This window comes from Suncus etruscus, chromosome 12 (assembly GCF_024139225.1).
Source record: "Suncus etruscus isolate mSunEtr1 chromosome 12, mSunEtr1.pri.cur, whole genome shotgun sequence".
Classification (NCBI taxonomy): domain Eukaryota; kingdom Metazoa; phylum Chordata; class Mammalia; order Eulipotyphla; family Soricidae; genus Suncus; species Suncus etruscus.
This window is the reverse complement of record NC_064859.1, coordinates 17,289,623-17,311,023: the sequence shown is the minus strand read 5'-3', so window position 1 is coordinate 17,311,023 and position 21,401 is coordinate 17,289,623. Positions and strand designations below refer to the sequence as shown.

General features: G+C 36.4%; 1 pseudogene; it reads left to right on the top strand.

Moving 5' to 3' along the window:
• Positions 1 to 225: 225 nt before the first annotated feature.
• On the top strand, positions 226 to 340 carry LOC126025173 (uncharacterized; annotated as a pseudogene).
• The last annotated feature ends 21,061 nt before the right edge of the window (positions 341 to 21,401 follow it).

Here is a 21,401-nt window from a genome sequence, read left to right as displayed (position 1 = left end):
ACTGATCACACTGGACAAGAACTGGGTGCTGAAAGGGGATAAAGTAATATGCATGGTATATCTTCATTAATAATAATGCAAACATCAGTGGAGAGAGAGGGGCGGGGAGAGAAGTAAAGTGTTTGCCCCAAAATCAGGCAGAGGCGAAGAGGGAAGGAAAACTGATGCCATTGGATGTGCTCTGGTGAAGAGTGGTGGACATTGTATGATTGAAACTGAATGATGGTGCTCGCTTCGGCAGCACATATACTAAAATTGGAACGATACAGAGAAGATTAGCATGGCCCCTGAGCAAGGATGACACGCAAATGCGTTAAACTGAATGATGAACAATGTGTTTAAATAAAGTAATTAAAACAAGAAAATACTCCTGGTGTTGTTTTGGGGACCATATGGATGCAAGGGATTCAACCCCATTGACTGAATGGAAGGCAAAATCTCTACCTGCTTGTATTATGAGTCTGGCACATGAAATCACATTTTTTTTAATAAATGGAAAATATAACAGCAAGCAACATGCTTGCCTTAATTGTGACATTTTATATAGTCCCCTAGCACCATTAAGAATGACCACTGAGTGCCTAACAAGGAATAAGCCTTGAACAGTAAATTAAAAAAAAAAAAAAGAAAGAAACAGGATATGTACCATTTCTGGAGTTTTAGTTATTTTTTTCCTCTCTTCAATAATATTTGTTACTTACACAATGATGCAGACCTTGTACATTCATTTTTTCCTCTAAATAAAAATATGCACTCTAATATTTAGTTTTAGGATAAGGACCAAAAAAGAGTTAGAAACTAAGGCATAACTGGACAATTTTTGAGGTGAATGTATTGGGTTAAATTAAATTTGAAGAGGCTCTGATATTATAATGCTACATTAATGGCTCCTATTTATTTCTCAAACCAGCAGTTTTAATTAGGTAAAAGCATAATTAGGGATGTTCTTTTTTACCCAGGCAACTAATTGACTATCCAGCTAGCCAATTATCTGAAAAATGCAGGAATAGTAAACTCTTGAACCAAAACATTTGGAAGTTACTGGACTCTGGACAATTAACTTAAAGGTGGCTTTGTGCTTTGACTACAATGAGACACTTTAAAAGACTCTTTTTCTTCTTTTCCTCTCATTCATCTGGCATATACAATCTGTCAGATCATGTTGCATCACCTTGAAAGGGAAAGAGAGAATTTTCTAGGGATTTCATTTCTCATGAAGTTCCCTCACAGAAATGCAAAGATTTTCAAATGGATTCAACATTGATATCTTGAGAAAATAAGGAGCATACACAAGGGTAGTGAGCCCTCTAGGCTAAACAACAGATGATCAATTAGAGACATTCCATATACAAACATGAACTTGCTCAGGTAGTCTAAACTAGTAATTCCTAAATTTAGCATGCAGAGGAAATACCTCCAGGTCTTTTGGAAGTATAAATTCAGACTCAGTAAATCTACAGGGGATACTCAGGTTTTATATTTATAACCATTTCTAGGATGATATTGGTTCTGGTATCTATCAATTATATTTTTAGTAGTTAAGAGTTAATGTTAATGTAATATTTGGGGAGATTCTATAGAAGGAGTAAAACAATAAAAACAATATTCTAATTGTTCATTTGGGGAGATTCTACAGAATGATTAAAACAACAAAAATATCTAATAATACATTTACTTGGGTTTGCTTGGGTTGGGGCGGCACTCCCAGTTCAGTTCTCAGGTTTCACTCTCATTCTTGGCTAACCCTGAAGTGTCCCAGGCTTCACTTCTCTCCACTGAACTATCTCTATGGTTGAATCATCATACTTTTTCAAATACTTCAGAATGTGACTACTTAATTTTTCATGAGTATAGCCCAAAAGGGTCTCTCTCAGGATAAGTAGGTTGAAATGAGTCTATTCAGTTATCCTTAGAAGTTACAGAGAACCAGTTCTGTCTACTCATAAGCCTGGCCATACATGAAGAAAAAAAAAAAAGAGATCATTCTCCTTGATATAAACTAATGATGTCACACCTTAATAAAAAAGGCACATTCAATATCCAGACAGTAGTGGGCAGAGTGCTTGCCTTTCTTGGGACTGACCTGGGCTTGATTACTGGCTCTCCACATGGTTCCCTACTACTGTCTAAATAATCTCTGAGTAAAGAGCTAGGAGTAAATCCAAAGCGCTGCTGGAGGTGTGACCAAAATCAAAAGGAATGAATAAGGTAGGTAATCTAAAAAGAATAGATTGCTTTGGATATTTCAGATAAATATAGTGATACAAAAGTTAATGTAAGTCAACATTTTTAAAAGATGAATTATGACTCAGTTGGTGGATATAGCTTTTAAAACTTAAAAAAAAAGATATTTTATGAAATATTTTAATTGTAAGGTGGTATATTAGGCAATTATATTTTAGCATAATAATTATGAATGCAGGATTTGGTCCAAAATCGCTATTTTGCAACTAATAATTATATTTACTTTTACTACTTACTAACTATATATTAACTTTGCCTTCCTTATTAGTAAACTGAAAGTTTTTCAAGATTCACCATGAATGTCAAGTTTAAATTTGTAAAGCATTAAGGCTTCTTCCTGTCTTACTAATGAGAAACGCCTAAGAAATGTTAGAATTTTTGTTACCAATCTCATTTTTATTGCTATTACCATAAGAGACTAGCAAGTATATTTTAACTACAGGATATTCACTTTTGGATGCTTTTTTCTATGATGATTACATGGTACAACTGATGTTAATAAGTATTTTTTGTTTGTTTTTGAGTCATACCTGGCTGTGCTCAGGGGTTACTGCTAGCTTTGTGCTCAGAGATTAATTTCTGTGCCTGTCAGAAATTACTCCTGGCAGGCTCTGAAGGCTCTAAGGGATATAGGAGATTGAACCCCGTTTGGCCTAGTATAAAGCAAACACCCTACCCATTGTTCTATATTTCTGCTCCCCACCCCATAAATAATTAGTTTTCAACTTCAAAAATTTTGGTTTTAAAATCATAGTCCCAGGGACTGAACCCCAGACTCTTTGTGTTCCAGAACTTTGAGCCATTTTCTTGGTCTTGCAATGTATTTTGATGTTATTTTTAAATTTTACTGGAAGAAAAATAAATGTAAAATGTTAGCTATAACTGACATCTCTGAAAGTTCAGGAAAATAAACAATTGTATTTTTAGAACTGACTCTAAGATGCACATCTGTGGATTCATTCATTGACTCAGTCTCTTGTTCATGTGGTTGCAGATTCTAACTTTATCCCTACAGCCCTTTATCCCTACAGCACAGAATCAGTGATGTGGACCTAAATCACACCATCAGTAGATGTATACAAGTTCTATTTAACTAATTTTTAACCCTTTCATATTTGATTTTAAACAGGATACTGACTAGGTAGTATGAGGTCAAAATAAATTAATGTAAGGAATATTTGCCATAAATATTAAAAATAAAAATCTACTAAAGTGATCATCTGGCATTTTTATTGTGCTTTCTTGGTTTAGTTGTGAGCTCCTGTTAAGCCTGTCTCTTCCACACTTTTTGAATGAGTGAGAAAGAAGAAGGCTTACCATGAGCCAGAGAGAGCATCATGCTTTGGTGAGAGAAATGCTCCATCTCTGCTCAGAGTCTTTTAATTTCTTTCAGAGCTACTGTCAGTAAACTACTTAGATGTAAAGTTTATTAAATTAAAAAGGGGAGTGTTGAGGCCGGAGACATAGCACAGCAGTAGGGCATTTGCCTTGCACGTGGCAGACCCAGGACTGATGGTGGTTCAATTCCCAGATTTCCATTTGGTCCCTGAGCCTGCCAGAAGTGATTTCTGAGCACAGAGCTGGAATATCCCCTGAGAGCCACAGGGTGTGACCCCTCCAAAAAAAGGGGTGTGTTAGTACAGAGAGAATTTTTAATGTCTACGTACCTTAAAATATCTCTTTACATGACAAACTCACTGTGTATAGAAATACTTAATAGCAGTGATTGAGCTGCCACTTTGACATTTCTCATTTACTAAAACAAAAAAAAGTTATTAGTCCCTGAAGAAAAACAAAACTAGGTTCCTCTCTCCTATGTTTAAATACACATATACACAAACACATTATTAATTATAGAGCAATAGATAAACAGTGGTGTTCATATGAATCAGAGGAGCCCTCAGACATTAGATATTGATTATAGCTTGGCAAAATAAAGCACTTTTTTCTTTCTTCATAGTTTGCCTTAAAAAGAGGGGGCAAATGCTCCACATTCTGACTTCAATGTAGGATATGCAGATTCCAGGATCTTTAATACAGAAACATGATACCAACAACAGAGACTGTGTGAAAAATAAAAGTGTGTTGGCACTCCAGACAATGTCTTGAATTGGACGATCTAGCTTGCCTGGAGCCTAGAGTTGGTCCTGTGCCAGGAACCTTCAGGGTTCGGGTCTCTTTGTATTTAGGCCAAGGTTTTTCCTTTCCATGTCCCTCATATTTTGGTGAGCCTATGCAAACAATAATTGCCACTCTAACACCGTTTTTACTGTCCTCCTTTGACTCTAATCCTCAAAAAAAAAAAACTCACTTAAACTTTTGAGGTTAACTTAAATTAATATGCATGTGTATGAAAATGTAAAAAAAATACTATGCCTTTAATGTTTAAGGAGTTACATAAGTTTTATGGCTTTAGATTGCTTTGTGTGCTGCTAAGAAATATTATAATGTATTACAATCTGGGGACTTGAGGTACAAAGTAATTGTACATGGGTTCTGTTTTATTTATCTTAATGTTCTTTGGCTGAAATTTCAACGTTAAGATATCAGCAAGGGGACTTCTGAGAATTATGTTATGGGTGATTGTCCTTCCACTGTAACTTTACCTTGTCCTCTTTCTTTGCATCTTTGTTCTCATAATTAAAAATAAAAAATTAAAAAAGTAAATAAAATAAAATAAAAAAGAAAAGAAAAGAGGGGGCAGAATGGTAGCACAGAAGTAGGGTGTTTTCCTTGTATGTGGCTGACCCAGGAGAGACCCTGGTTGGATTCCCAGTATCCTCTCCAGTCCCCCGAGCCTGCCAGGAGTGATTTCTGAACTTAAAGCCAGGAGTAACCTCTGAGCACTGCCAGGTATGACCCAATTCTCTTACCCAAAAGATCCTTTTATAGCTTTCTACAATGTAGAAATTTTATTTTTTATACAATGTAAAGTTTTTGAGGTTATTATTTTCTCCTTTTACTATATTCTTCTCTTTGAGAAAAATGATTAAAAAATAGAGTTGAAAAGATGGTATAATGGTTTCAACCCCTGGATTCCAGAAATAATTCCTGCATATTGCTGGGTGTGATTCAACCCCACTCTCCCCACAAAATAATTAAAATGACTAGCCATGATCCATCATAATTGCTTAGCCATTAATAAAATCAACCACTTGTATGATGGTCAAAACTTCAGTAATCTACTGGCATGGAATGCAAAATATTGGTCATATCTTTGTTTTGTGTGAGAAAATGGCTTCTAGTAACTTACAAGCCTATTTTAAATAATGGCTTAATATCCAGTTCAAAGGTTTCCATTTCTATCTACATGGGAAAACTTAATCTAGAATACACATTTTATCTCTCAAAACAGCACTGACAAATCTTAGAAAGACTTTTATAGGCAAAAGAGAAGAGAAAAAGAAAGTGTGAAATATGTGATACTTTATCACAGAACAGGCAATACAAGTACCACTTGTTAAAATGTCAGGTTTTGTGAGCCCACAAATAGCACTATTAAGTGTTTAATGATTTTCCTCTTCTGAAGAGAAACATCAAAAGTTCCATCAGGACATGAACTTGAAGTACCTGTTCATTTGTCACATAGGCTCATTTTGTATTTATCACCCAGTTTCCCTGCATTTTTCCTCTAAAATTAGAAATATATAAACTAACTCAAGTAGTGTTGTTCCTCTAGCTACTTTCTTAAGTCTGTTCTAGATTTCAGATAGACACTTATTGTATTTCTTTATGAGTATCTTGTCACCTTCTAGCAATAAAAGTCATCTTCTTATTTAAGAGCATCAGGAAAATAAAAGCAAACATGCCTTTACTTGGTAGATATTCATATCTTTGCTTATTTTGACAAATATGTTGGCTAAATTCTCTCCAAAATTATGAAAGTTTATTTTATTTTATAACATTAGGCCTGACTTACAGAATAAACTCGTCAATGATTTCTTTTTTTTTTTTGCTTTGTTTTGTTTTATTTTTTATTTTTATCTTTTTATTTTTATCTTCACAGAATTATTTATGGTACATAGTGACAATAGATGAGGGACATTCCCACCACCAGTGTTGTCCTCCCTCTCCCCCGGTTCCCAGCATGCATCCCATATCTCCTTCCTTTCCCCTCAGAATACTAGTGTAACTGGTCTCCACTTGTTGTAGATTATCTATTCTGTTGTCGTTTGAGATAAAAAGAATTAAAAAAAAAGGAAGAAAAAAATTGGTAGCAACAACCAAAAAAAGAAAGAGAAAAAGAAAAAAAAAGCACCCAGTTAATAAGAAAAGAAAAAAAAATCACCAAATAATAACCACAGGAGTGAAAAGGGAAGAGAAAAGTGGAAGAAAAAAGAGAAGGAAAATAAAGTAAAAAACTAACAAATCAAAACAAGACAAGAAAAATAAGGGGTGCTGGAGTGGCAGGGCATTCCCTCCACTTTTTTATTTTTATTTTTTTGCATAGCACATTAAGCATTGGGGGAGAATGGGAATTCCCTTGGCCTAAGAGATTCAGGGCTTCTCCATACTTGAAGCATACCATCATGGAATCAATCTCTGGCTCCATAGATACTCATTGCCTCATCCCAAGGGCTTTTTATGTGGTGCCAGGAAACTTTGCTCTCAGTTGTGGGTGAGAAAATGAGGCCACTGTAGCAAGCGGTCTTGGTATTTGCGCAGGTCCTAGGACAGGATCTAGGTTAGAGTCTTCACGGTTCTAGACGTTCTGTTCCATCATTGTTGTTGTGTTCAGTCTTCTGTAACAGATGCTCCCTCTTTTCATTCAGTCCCTAAGCCGAATTATGGGATATTATGGATCTAAGATTTCTGTTCAGTCTCTGTTGTCCAAGTTGGGCCTCTGTAATAAAAAAAAAATCTTTTTTTTTTTTTTTTATGAGAGTCCTGGGCTACAGTCTAGGGTAGGGTTTTCCTTATTGGTCCCAAGGAAATTTCTGCCCAGTCGCGGTTGTCAAAATCAGTTTTCTGTAGATGGTGCTCTTATTTTTCGCAGTTCAAAGGACAGTACATCTTCTGATTTCCATTTAGTGTTAGGTGAGGTGATAGGACAACCTGGTCTTGGGTCAAGTTGTCATTTCCTCGTTGTCATATCATAGCTGGTACAGGTTGGTGCCAGAGCAGTGTTATAATTCTCCCAATGGAGTTGGTTCCTGGTGTGTTGCCCAGAGCTGTATCAGTTCTACATCTGGGATCTCGGGTTTGGGGTTGAACTGACACTGTCCAATCTCCTGGAGACTGGGTTGTATCCACATGACTCATGTTCAGGTTGGGAGGCACCCTTGTGTTATAAAAAGTGTGAGGTCTTGTCCCTAGAGGATAAGATCTTATTTCTGTGTCTATGGTTTCCCCTTATTTACTGTGCCCAAACAAAAACGTATGGTTTCATATTGGATTGCTGGTGCTATTCTGGGTAAGGATGACAGGTTATTCTCACAGTCTGTGGTCTGTTTTTGATCTGTCCTTTTATTCCAGGCAAGGCTTTTTGTACCAAACAGCACCAAAAATGATAAAGATAGCAAAAATATGTATACATTAAAATAGAACAGATAAATAAAACTGGATTTAAAAAAAGAAAAAAAAAGGTATTTGAAGAAAACAAGTGATAGTTGAGTTTGAAACATGTTTTGTGGCATTACAGAACCCTATATTGTCCTTGAACTGGGGGTTTTGCTGAAGCTGATTCCGGTATCATGCAACAGTCCACTGTTTGATGGGGGTGAGAGGGGCCACCAAGCATGAGTCAGCAGGCTTGTTGGTTGTAGTTCTTTGTTGAGGCATGAGATGGGGACGGAGAGGGTGTCTTTCACTGAGCAGCTGGATGGTGTTCTTTTGAGGTAGAAGGTCAGTCTTGGTGTCTACCCAGTTAGGAACTGAGGGTATGCATACTGGATCCCCTGCATTATTACACACTAATATTAATTTTTAAATTTTTTAAGCATTATCCAAAAACATTCCTTATCCTAGACTGTTCCTAGGAATGGAAACAGGATGCCCAAGATTTGGATGATAACACTCAAATAGACCTTTAATGTCTAGTTTTTATGTGGACGTGACTTTCCATACTGACTCCAAGCCTAAATCATAAACAGTTCATCTATATATTGTAAATAGTCCCTATCATATTGCCTCTCCCCCACCCCTGTGTCTCTTCTACCCCCTCATCTCCCAACCCTGATCCATTATCTTCCCCTTATTTAACCCTCTTTACTCTTCAATGATTTCTTAGAAGTTGTTATGGATCCTTGCAACTGAATGCCAAATATAGGTTTTGTGTTGTTGTAATGGCTGTTGTTAATATCATTAGAGAATGTCTTATAAAGTTTGAAATAAGCTACTTTTGGGGCCAGAATTAATAAGTAGTAATAGTAAGTTATAAGTAGGGTCAAGAGCATTAGGGCAAGGGAAGGACTTTTGCCTTGAAGCTGATCCAGGATGGACCTGGGTTCCATCCCTGGCATCCCATATGGTCTCTCAAAGCCAGGAGCAATTTTTGAGTGAATAGCCAGGAGTAACCCATGAGTGTCAATAGGTGTGGCCCAAAATCACACCACACACACACACACACACACACACACACGAAGTAGCCATGGAGTTGAGCGTGGGGGTGCACTCCTATAGTCCCAGCTATTCGGGAGGCTGAGGCCATGGATGGCTTGAGTCCCGGAGTTCTGGGCTGTGTGCACTATACTAATAGGGTGTCTTCACTAAGTTAGGCATCAATATGGTGACGCCCGAGTAGTAGGGGACCACCAGGTTGCCTAAGGAGGGGTGAACCAGTCCAGGTTGGAAACAGCAGGCCAAAAGAAGTAGTCATGGATCAAGAATCCATGTGTCAGGAATAACAATTTTGGTCCTATCATTATGGATCAGGGTCTTTTTTATGGTTTCATTGAGCCTGTCCATATCCACAGGAGAGACATATGGTGAAGTGTCACTAAATATGTTTTAGCATTTGATGGAATAGTCCAGGCCCAGTTTATGTCAGGTAGTTCAGGATGCATCATCATTTGAGATTCTGAGAGCAGATATTCCCTTTCTACCAGAATTCAGTGGCAATGATTATACGAAACTGTTATAGGAAACATGGCTATGCCATTTACAACTTGTCCAGCAAATGCTGCTATCTTCATAAACTTTAGCAACTGTAATGATATTCTGAAGTCAGCACTGTGCTTGTCTCTCACTTTCAAAGAGGATATCCGGTACTGTAAGTAGAATTACAAGGATAACAAGGGAGTAGTACATTATTCAGGGCTGAAGCACATGAGTCTAAAAATTGTCCTTTGGATGGCAGGAAATGTGCACTGGTGGAGGGTGTTGGACATTGTCTGACTGAAACTGTATCATGAACAACTTTGTCACTGTGTATCTCTCAGTGATTCAATGAAATAATTTATTTTTAAAAAATAAATAAAAGTTTTTTAAAAAATAATTTCAGAACATTTTTTTCATGTGCCTTTTGGCCATGTGTATTTTTCCTTTAGGGAAATATCTTCATTTCTTCTCCTTAGTTTTTGATGGGGTCAGATGTAAACAGACACCCTGCTTTAACATGCAGAACAAACACTCTGCTTTCCCTAATTCCCTTACCCTGTCTTCCCTAAACACAGAAGCCTGTTATTATACCCAGTTGTAATACCCTTTCAGATCCCACTTGATTGGCTCATACAGAGTTCACACCTTACTCTCCACAATAAACTGGGTTACTCTCCCTAAGTGGCTGATGAATGCTTCTTTGTGAGTGCTCTAGTCTCCTGAGATCCAACCTCACCAATGACTTCTACATTCAGTGACTCTGACCTCAACAGTGACTTCTATATCTTGGGATCTGACCTTATGGGCTTCATTTACAGTCAGATGCTCTTTTTCTTTTCTTGTAACGTTCAATCGGTGCCGTGTATACTTTAGATATTAATCCATTATCTTATGATTATTGGGTAAATAGTTTCTCCTATTCTGTAAGAAGCCTTTGCATCAACATCTTTGTGAGTGCTCTAGTCTCCTGAGATCCAACCTCACCAATGACTTCTACATTCAGTGACTCTGACCTCAACAGTGACTTCTATATCTTGGGATCTGACCTTATGGGCTTCATTTACAGTCAGATGCTCTTTTTCTTTTCTTGTAACGTTCAATCGGTGCCGTGTATACTTTAGATATTAATCCATTATCTTATGATTATTGGGTAAATAGTTTCTCCTATTCTGTAAGAAGCCTTTGCATCAACATCAGTAATAATAAGTGAGATGCAAATCAAAACAACAATGAGATATCTCACACCAGAGAGACTGGCACACATCACAAAGAGCAAGGGAGAAAGGGATTCTCATTTACTGCTGTTGGGGATGCAGACTGGTCTAGCCTTTTTTGAAAAACAATATGAAAATTCCTCAGAAAGCTGGAATTTGAGCTTCCATATGATCCATCAATACCTTTTCTAGGGATATAACCTAGGTACATAAAAACACAATACAAAAATGTCCCCTGTACTTCTATGTTTATTGCATCCTTATTTATAATACTTAGAATTTGGAAATAACTCAAGTGCCAGATAAAAGTGAATGGCTAAAAAAATGTGTGGTATATATACATAATGGAACTATGCAGTCATTAGAAAAAATGGAGTCATGAAATTTTCTTATACAAGGATGAATATGGAGATTATTATGCTGAATGAAATAAGTAAGAGGGATAGAGATAGACATAGAATAGTCTCACTCATGTTTTGGATATAAAAAATAAAAGGCAGCATGTTATAATATCTAAAGGCAATAGAGATAGGGATCAGGAGGTCCAGCCCAGGGTAGGACGCTAGCCACAAAGAGTGGTGAGGGCAGTCAGAGTTGAGCAGGGTCTACCAGGGCAATGGTATTTGAACCTGATAATTCTGGACAAGAACTTTGTGTTGAAAAGGGAGAAAGTGACAGGCAAGTCACCTCTTCATTAACAATAGTGCCAACAATGTTGTCAAAAAGGAAAGAAAGTGAGAAAGTGAGAAAAATAAATTTCCTTGTATGTGGAGGGAAATAAGAAACATTAGTGGCAGGAAGTATACACTAGTGAAGTATAATGTATGACTGAAACCCAACAATGAACAATTTTGTAACCACAGTGCTTAAATAAAGCAATTAATGAAAACAAAAAATTGTACTCTACTGCTTCAACAACTATGTCAACTCAATTTTAAACCATGAGTGACTATTTGGAAAGAAAATAGTTATTTTTAAGAGAAAATGCAGAGCTTTGCTTTAAAACCCCAAGGCCATTTTGTATTTTTGTCAGTTATTATACAATACCTTATCTTAGCCACAATCACTTTGCACTTTGACATAAAGACCAAGTGAGGTTATGTGCTAAATATTTGAATTTTTAATTCTCAAAACCCTTATAAACTACTCTGATCAAATACTATTTATGGAAATGTCATCACATATAAGGTATAAACCCATATATTTCTTTTAAATAAATTTTCATCATTTTTTCTATATACATTTAATTTTATTAACTAGAAACAATTTGAGGGAATTAACTTGACCCAGCTTTAATATTGGCTGAAACAATATATGAAATTGGAGAACAAAATGCATTGCAAGCAGCAAGAGCAAAGAAGTCTTATTTTTATTTTTATTTTGAACAAAGTGAATTATAAGTCTTTCACAGTAATATTTAAGATACATAGTGATAATGAGTTGGGGCATTTACACCACTAGTATTGTCCTCTCTCCTCCCCTGTCTCCAGCAGGCATTCAATATCTCCCTCCTTTGCTGCATCCTCCCCCAGACTGCTAGTGTAACTGGTCCCCTCTGTATATAGCTTGTTGTAGATTGGGTATCAATTCTGTTGTCCTTGACTTAGGGTTTCGTGTTTAAGTATGATCATTTTTTTATTTCTATTCAATAATCATATGACATTTTGGTCCAGGTACCATCCATTTATTTCCCCCTCAATTTATGAGGCAGAACAAAATGATTCAAGTTATGTGGTTCTATTTGGGAAAAAAAAGGAAAACGAAAAATAAGAAAAAAAAAACAGGAAAAAAATTAGAGGAATACATCTAGAGCAGGGGTGGCAAACAAGTTCGACACAAAGAGCCAAATTTTTAAACTGTGAGAGTCAGAGAGCCACACCACGCAGTGACCTGCCAAAACAGACAAACACTCACACAAAACATATAGTTTTAACAATAATATATTAAACACATATTGCATTTTGCCAATTTGAATGAGGGTAATCCATCCCTGATCTAGAGGTTATAAATATCAATTCAAAAGAGAAAGGGAAAAAGAAGAAAAAATAACAAACAAAAAAACCAAAAAAGATAAAACAAACAAAACTCAAAACCAAAAAACAAACAAAAACAAAACCAGCAACTACACAAATGCACAATAGCAAGCAGAAACAACAACAAAGAGGAGAAGGGCTGGTGTGGCAAAGGCTTTATGCTTTTTTTATTTCCTTCTTTTTTTTCTTTGCATAGGCACAGTAAATTTTGGGGAAATTAGAAAGGGAATTCCCTTGGCCTAAGAGATACAGGGTTTCTCTGCCCTTGAAGCATACTGTCATAGGAATAAATACAGGCTCATACATGCTCACTTTCACATCCCAAGGTTTTTTTATGGTGCCAGTAAACTTTTCGCTCAGTTGTGCATGATAAAATCAGGCCTCTGTAACTAGAGATCTTAGTATTTGTACAGGTCATAGGATGAAGCCTAATATAGATTCTAATATATGTATATATGAAGCCTAATATATATTCATATATATATTTATGAAGCCTAATATAGATTCCATCATTGTTGTTGTAATTAGTCTTCTGTAATTAGTTGTCTTGTTTTTTTGCACAGATACTAGGACGAAGCCCAGGATAGAGTCTTTCACTATGGTTCCAGAAGTTCTGCTCAGTCGTGATTGTCAAAGTAGGACCTCTGGAATTAGAGCTCTTGGTTATTGTACAAGTCCTAGGCCAAAGCCTAGGGTAGGGTCTTTCTTATTTGCCCCAGGATAAGTTCTGCCCAGTCATGGTTGTCAAAGTCAGTCTTCTGTATTTAGCGATCTTGATTTTTGCACAGATTCAAAGGATGATGTGTGTTCTGGTTTCCTCGTACATTAGGTGATGAGATAAGACAACCTGCTCTTAGATCATGTTGTTTCTACTTCCTCATTGTCAGAATATCATATCAAAACTGGAGCATGTTGGTGCAGAGCAATATTAAAAATGTTTGAGCAGGAGTTTGGTTCCTGGTGCTGTTGCAGAGAACTGTGTCTGTTCTATGTCTGGGAACTAGGGCTCTGAATTGAAGGACAGTCTGATCACATAAAGTCTAAATTGGGTCCACATGACACATGTTCATAGTGGGAGGCACTCCTGTATTATAACATGTATGAGTTCTTATACCTAGTAGATAAGAACTTGCTTCTATATATAAAATTTCCCCTCTTTTAGTATGTCTTTGCAAAAAGGAAAAGTGCCATATTATATTGCTTGTGCATTTGGGGTAAGAATACAGGCTACACAATTTCTGTGCCCTGGTTTTGATCTGAATTTTTATCCCAGGCAAGACTCTTTATTATATTTATATTATATTCATATATATATTTATTAAAAAACAAAGGAAATATTGACTTCCCAATTAAGTCTTTTGAGATATTCTTGTGGAGGTGAAATCAGGGCACATTTTAATCACACATCATGGTCTTGTTGAGTTTGAAAGATGATTTGCAACAGTAAGGGGTCAGGTAGTGTCCTTGATCTGGAGATTATTCTGTAGCTGAATCTGGTAGCATGCAACAGTCCCCATTTGGTGGGGGCGGTGAGAAGAAGGGCCATGAAGCATGGATCAATATGTGTGCTGATTGTAGTTTCTTGCTGCGGCATGAGATGTGTTGCTGAAAGGGTGTCCTTTTGCTTTGGAAGTTGGATGGTGGCTTATTGGGGCAAAAATTCTGTCTTGGTACCTAATGAATTAAGAACTAATGGTAAAGAAGGTTCAAAAAAGAGGAATATTGGATCAGGATAGGGGGATAAAAGTATAGAAGAATTTCTGAAGTGGGGAGAAGAGATAATATATAAGAGGGGCTGTATACACTTTAGGCATGAATTATTTACATTTTAGATTTGGCAATCAAAGAAGTATCCATTGTCTACAAACTCATGCCCACATAAAGACAGACATTAGTGATCTATTTTTAAGTTGTTGCGGGACTGACCCTCATAAAATGGCTCTAAGCTCTTAAGAAATAATTGAATTAAGTCATGATGCAGGCAGGGGCAGAGAAGGGAGGGCACTGGTGGTTGGAATGTTGCACTGGTGAAGGAGGGGGTATTCTGTTTATGACTGAAATTCAACTATGAACATACTTGTAATCATGGTGCTTAAATAAATGTTTATGTTTAAAAAATAAGAAAAGATAAATAGGGACTAGAGCAATGGCGCAGGTGGTAGGGCATTTGCCTTCCATGCACTAACTTAGGACAAAATGTGGTTCGATCCCCTGGTGTTCCATATGAGCCCCCAAGCCAGGGGCGATTTCTGAGCACATAGCCATGAGTAACCGCTGAGTGTCACCAGGAGTAGCCCAAAACCAAAAAGAAAAGAAAAGAAAATTAGCTAAGATATAGATTAGGGGAGAAATAAAGGGAAAACAAAGGATGAGAGAGAGAAAAAAAAGAAAAATAAGCAAATACACTAAAATTAAGTTAAGAAAAAAAATGGGCCAGTGTGTCAGAGTTGGAAGCTTTTCTAATTTCTAGGCACTTCATCTGATGGGTGAGGACTTTGCTAAATGAAGGTTTTAGGGTTAGATAGTGGCTGGAGTATTTTAGGAAAAGCATAGTTTTCTAGAGTATTTAGCAATGTGGTAGTGAGGACTATACGAGGTGGCTACCCTATGTAGTGTCATCGCTGCATCTTATGTATCAAGTTTTCTTTTCTAAAGAGAAACTGATAGTGTGGGCTTTATTTAACATAAATTGAATTGATGAAGAGGAAGAAAGAAAATAGGAAAGATGAAGTAGGGAAGAAAGATAAAAAGAGAAAGAGAATTTTAAAAAAAGGAAATGGTAATTTGCTAAAATATATTCGATGAGTGGGACCTTTAACATAAGTCTATGAGTGTGCTGTTGACTGAATGATCAGATGCTGTAGGTCCTAATAAAAGACATAAACAAAAGGAAATGGGTAAATTGGAGTATTTTATCGAGACATTGTCATACTGAGCACTGTATATGATATCAAGTATGATTGAGCACCAAGGCATAAAATTAGGGTGTTCTCTGTTTCCAAGAACCACTGTGGGCAAAAACATTGAAGGACTATTTTATACCTGGTAAAATTAAGGCATTAAAACATATTGTTAGTAATCACTGCAGTGGGAGTCCTGGCTTCCAATAATATTCTGCACCTGGTTCTATGGATAAATACATTAGGACATTATTATTGACCTTTGTAAGTAGATGTTGATTGCACATCTGTTAGATTGGATATCTGTTCACTCTAAACCACTGTTTCTGTTGCTGCTGGTTTCTCTATGGTATGATGGATAGTTGAGACTTTGTGCTGCCCCTCTTCCACTTGATTTACTTAGCAGGTCTACAAAACTGACCATCCAGGGATCATAATTGTTCACTGGGATGCTAATGGTTTTATTGCATTTAAAACCAATTCTTCCTTCAGGTAATTTATATCTTAAAGAATATCTCACAGACTTACTGCATATCAAGAATAACAATACAAGGAGTTTCTTTAGGGAGGTTAATTAAAAGAAAAGAAATTGCAGTTAAAACATTAGATATCTGTGTCAGGGAAATATTTTATACAAGACTATTAAAAATCCAAGAGCTTTTGACTTTGGGTTTGAGACAGAAAAGGAAGAATTGAAAATGAAGAACCACCAAAGAGAAAATCTAGAATAATTTTAGAAATCCAGTTCTATGCGTGCAATATACCAATACATGCTCTTGATTTTAATTTTTTAAACAATTTTCATCAAAATTTTAAATTTGATCTTGTCCTTGTTTATCATCCAATTACTGGCATTACAGTTTACTTATAGATATGGGGCAGATAGATGGCATATTTTACAGCTAAAATATACTTGAAATAGACCTTGCCCAAGCTTTCCTAAGATCTCTCATGGCAAACTACCCTTTCCATCTCTTCTAGAGAGCCCAACTGAGGAGGAAAATCTAACAATGTGATTCTTTGAAATATTATCATTGAAAACTGACAGTTTTTAATTGTTGATTTTATATTAAAGAGAAAATTCAGCATTGTGCCCCTGTGCATATGCTTGTACTTTATTTCATGAAGAATACAAATGAGTCTAGTCAATCTTTTAGCATCACCATCCTTTTAAGTATATGAGGGGTGAATGTATAGGTATTGGTGTCTATGAATCTAGTACAATTTTCTGTAGAAAAACTACCAAAAATGGGGCCAGAGCAGTGGCATAAGTGGTAAGGCATTCTAACTTGCCCGCACTAGCTTAGGGCGAACCACGGTTCATGTCCCACATGGTACCCCAAGCCAGGAGTGAGTTCTGAGTGCATAGCCAGGAGTAATCCCTGAGTGTCACCGTATATGGCCCAAAAATAAAACAAAGCAAAACAAAACAACAACAACAAAACTGCCAACAAGGGGGTGTTCTTTTTTGTGACTGAAACCCAACTACAGCCATGTTTGTAATCACAGTGTTTAAATAAAGATATAAAAATATAAATTTATATTAAAGAAAAAAACCCAAATCACATCTCCTTAGAATGTATTGTAATTGCAGGTGGGGGGGGGGAGAAAGGTCAAAATAGTCTATCCTGTGATTAATTGGAAACAAAGGGTTTAGAGTGTTTTCCTACTGATCAGGGAAGGGCTTATGCCTGATCACTTGACAATTGTTCAGTTTAGATGGACCCTACAAAATGGATCCAGACTGAATGTCTTGCTAAGTAAAAATGCTCTCTCACAAAGAAATATTTTAATTTGTATTTTGGTAACAACGAATAATTATATTTATTTTAGTTGTTTGGAGTTGAGTTTTCAGAATAATCTCATTAAAAATACGACAGTCTTCTATGACTTCTAACACTTCTAACAGTGTGAATGCTCATGGAGAGTTGATACCTATGCCTTCTGTCATCCATTAATGACATTGCACAAATTAAAATAAAAGCAATTAAAGGTAAAATGACTTACTACTTTGTTCTTTTGATGTGTGGACATTTGAAAAGTCACAGGCACTTCTGTGTTATAGCAAAAAAAAATGCAGCTATTTACCATTCCTCACAAAGGCCCCAATCTTTAAGGATAGTCATTGAACTTACTTATTCATGCAGAGACCATTTTTCTAGCATATGAAACAATAGAACAGGTTTCAAGAATAGGTGAAGTTAGAAAATGGAAGATTCTAAACATAACAAAGTCAAAATTGTCATAATTTCAATTAAAGGTTCAGTAGCTAGAAATTGGAGGCTACTATCTAAAGGGTGACTGAAAAGTGGGGTTCAAGTTTCCTTTCTTTTTTTTTTCAAATATCCAGATATATTTCGTGAGTTTTAGGAGAATGGACATTGTATATACCAAAAATATGGCTAATTATTTGACCACTTTATATCTCATTATGTGTTACAAATAAGGTGAATAGTTTCTCCCACATGGTGGGGAGATCTTGTATCCTGGGCACTATTGTTTTGTGAGGTGCAGAAGCTTCTCAGCTTAATGTATTCCCATCTGGTGATCTCTGCTTCCACTTGTTTGGAAAGTGCAGTTTCCTCCTTGAAGATGCCTTTAGTCTCAATGTCATGAAGTGTTTTACCGATGTGTTGTTCTTTATATCTTATGGTATCAGGTCTGATATCAAGGTCTTTAATCCATTTGGATTTTACCTTCGTTAACTGGGAATCTATGTTCGTTTCTTGCAAGTGGATAACCAGTTCTGCCAGCACCTGTTGTTGAAGAGGTTTTCCATGCTTCACTTAGGATTTCTTGCTCCTTTGTCAAAAATTAGGTGATTGTATGTCTAGAGAACATTGTCTGAGAACTCAAGCCTATTCCAATACCATGCTGTTTTCATAACTATTGCTTTGTAGTACAGTTTAAAGTTGGGAAAAGTAATACTTCCATTTTTCTTTTCCCTAGGAGTGCTCAAGCTATTCGAGAATGTTTATTGTTCCAGATGAACTTCAGAAGTGTTTGATCTACTTCTTAGAAGAATGTCATGGGTATTTTTAAGGAGATCTCATTAAATCTGTATAATGCTTTGGGGAGTATTACCATTTTAATGATGTTAATCCTGCCAATCCATGAGCAGGGTATGTGTTTTCATTTCCATATGTCCTCTCTTATTTCTTGGAGCAGGGCTTTATACTTTCTTTGTATAGGTCCTTCATGTCTTTGGCCAAGTTGACTCTAATATATTTGAGTTTGTGTGGCACTATTGTGAATAGGATTCCCTTCTTTACTTCCTTCTCTTCCATATCATTATTGGTGTATAAAAAGGCTATTGATTTCTGTGTGTTAATTTTGTAGCCTGCCACCTTGCTATCTGAGTCTACTGTTTCTAGCAGCTTTTTGGTAGTGTCTTTAGGGTTTTCTAGTAGAGTATCATGTCATCTGCAAACAATGAAAGCTTGACTTTTCCCTTTCCTATCTGGATTCCCTTGATATCTTTTTCTTGCCTGATCGCTATAGCAAGCACTTCCAGTACTATGTTGAAGAGGAGTGGTGAGAGCAGACAGCCTGGTCTTATACCAGCATTTAGAGGAAAGGCTTTTAGTTTTTCTCCATTGAGGAAAATATTTGCCATTGGCTTGTGGTAGATGGCTTTAATAGATTGAGAAAGGTTCCTTTCATTCCCATCTTGCTGAGAGTTTTGATCAAGAATGGGTGTTGGACTTATTAAATGCTTTCTCTGTGCCTATTGATATGATCCTGTGATTTTTATTTTTCTTGTTGTTGATGTTGTGTATGATGTTGATAGATTTACGAATGTTAAGCCATCCTTGCATTCCTGGGATGAAACTTACTTGGTCGTAGTGTATGATCTTCTTGATGATGCATTGGATTCTATTTGCCAAGATTTTGTTGAAGATCTTTGCATCAGCATTCATCAGAAATATTGGTCTGTATTTTTCTATTTTGGCAGCATCTCTGTCTGGTTTTGGTATCAAGGTGAAGTTGGCTTTATAAAAGCTGTTTGAAAATGTTCCCATTTTTTCAATTTTATGGAAGAGCCTGGCTAGGATTGGTAGTAGATCGTCTTGAAAGATTTGAAAAAATTCATTAGGAAAACCATCTGGGTCTGGGCTTTTCTTTTTGGGCAGATGTTTGATTACAGTTTCAATTTCCTCAATAGTGATGGGGGTGTTAAAATATGCTACATCCTTCTTACTTAACTGTGGGAGGTTGTAAGTGTTCAAGAATTTTTCCATTTCTTCTAGGTTCTCATGTTTAGTAGCATAAAGTTCCTCAAAGTAGTCTTTGATTACCCTTTGAATCTCTGCAATATCTGTCGTGATCTCCCCCTTTTCATTTCTAATACAGGTTATCAGATTTCTCTCTCTCTCCTTCTTTGTGAGTTTTGCCAATGGTCTTTCAATCTTGTTTATTTTTTCAAAGAACCAACATCTGCTTTCATTGATCTTTCGGATTGTTTTTTGGTTTTCCATTTCATTGATTTCTACTTTCAGCTTTGTTATTTCCTTCTGTCTCCCTATTATTTGGTTCCTTTTGTTGGTCATTTTCTAATTTTATGAGCTGCATCATCAAGTTATTCAGGTATGTCCTTCTTCCTTCCTGATGTGTGCTTGTAGAGCTATAAATTTTCCTCTCAGGACCGCTTTTGCTATGTCCCATAGATTCTGGCATTTTGTGTCTTCATTATCATTTGTTTCCAGGAAAGTTTTGATTTTCTCTTTGATTTCATCTCGGACCCACTGGTTGTTCAGTAGCAGACTGTTTAATTTCCAATTGTTAAAATTTTTCTTCTTGTGCCTTTGTAGTTCACATCTAATTTCAGAGCCTTGTGGTCAGCAAAGGTAGGCTGCAAGATTTCTATCCTCTTGATTTTATGAAGGTATGTTTTATGTGTCAGCATGTAGTCTATCCTGGACAATGACCCATGTACATTGGAGAAGAATGTGTATCCAGGTTCTTTGGGATGGAGTGTTCTTTATATATCTACTAGTCCTCTTTCATCCATTACTCTTTTCAGGGCTAGTATGTTTTTGTTGGGTTTCAGTCTGGTTGACCTATCAAGTGTTGATAGGGCCGTGTTGAGGTCTCCCACAATTATTGTGTTATTATTGATGTCTTCTTTCAGATTTGCCAGTAATTGTATTAGATAATTTGTTGGTCTCTCATTGAGTGCATATATGTTTAATAGTCTGATTTCTTCCTGTTGCACATATCCCTTGATTAGTACATAGTGTCCATCTTTGTCCCTTACCACTTTTCTGAGTATAAAGTTGGTGTCATCAGATATTAATATGGCCACCCCAGCTTTTTTGAGGGTGTTGTTTGCTTGGATAATTTTTCTCCAGGCTTTGTTTTGAGTCTATATTTGTTCTGACTATTCAGGTGTGTTTCTTATAGGCAGCAGAAGGTTGGATTCATGTTTTTGACCCATTTTGCTACTCTGTGTCTTTTAATTGGTGAATTTAGTCCATTGACATTGAGGGAGAAGATTGTCATAAGATTTAATATTATTTTTAAAGATAAGTATGCTGTGTTTGTTGGTCTCTTTGTCTTAAAGTAGACCCTTCAGTTTTTCCTTTAAGGCTGGTTTTTCATCTGTGAAGTTTCTGAATTGTTGTTTATCCATGAAGCTATATATCCTTCCTTCAAACCTGAACGTGAGTAGGGCTGGGTGCAGTATTCTCAGTGAGGCATTCATTTTATTCAGTCTTGTCACAATATCCCACCACTGTCTTCTGGCCTTGTGATTTTTTTTGTGACATGTCTGCTGTAAGTCTTAGGGATGCTCCTTTGAATGTAATTTTCATTTTTGATCTTGCTGCTTTCTGTATTCTATCTCTATCTGTGGGATTTGTCATTGTAACAAGGATGTGTCTTGGGGTGTTTTTCTTTGGGTTTCTTTTAGCTGGTACTCTTCGGGTATGTAGGATTTGATTGCATGCAGTCTTTAACTCTGAAAGTATCTC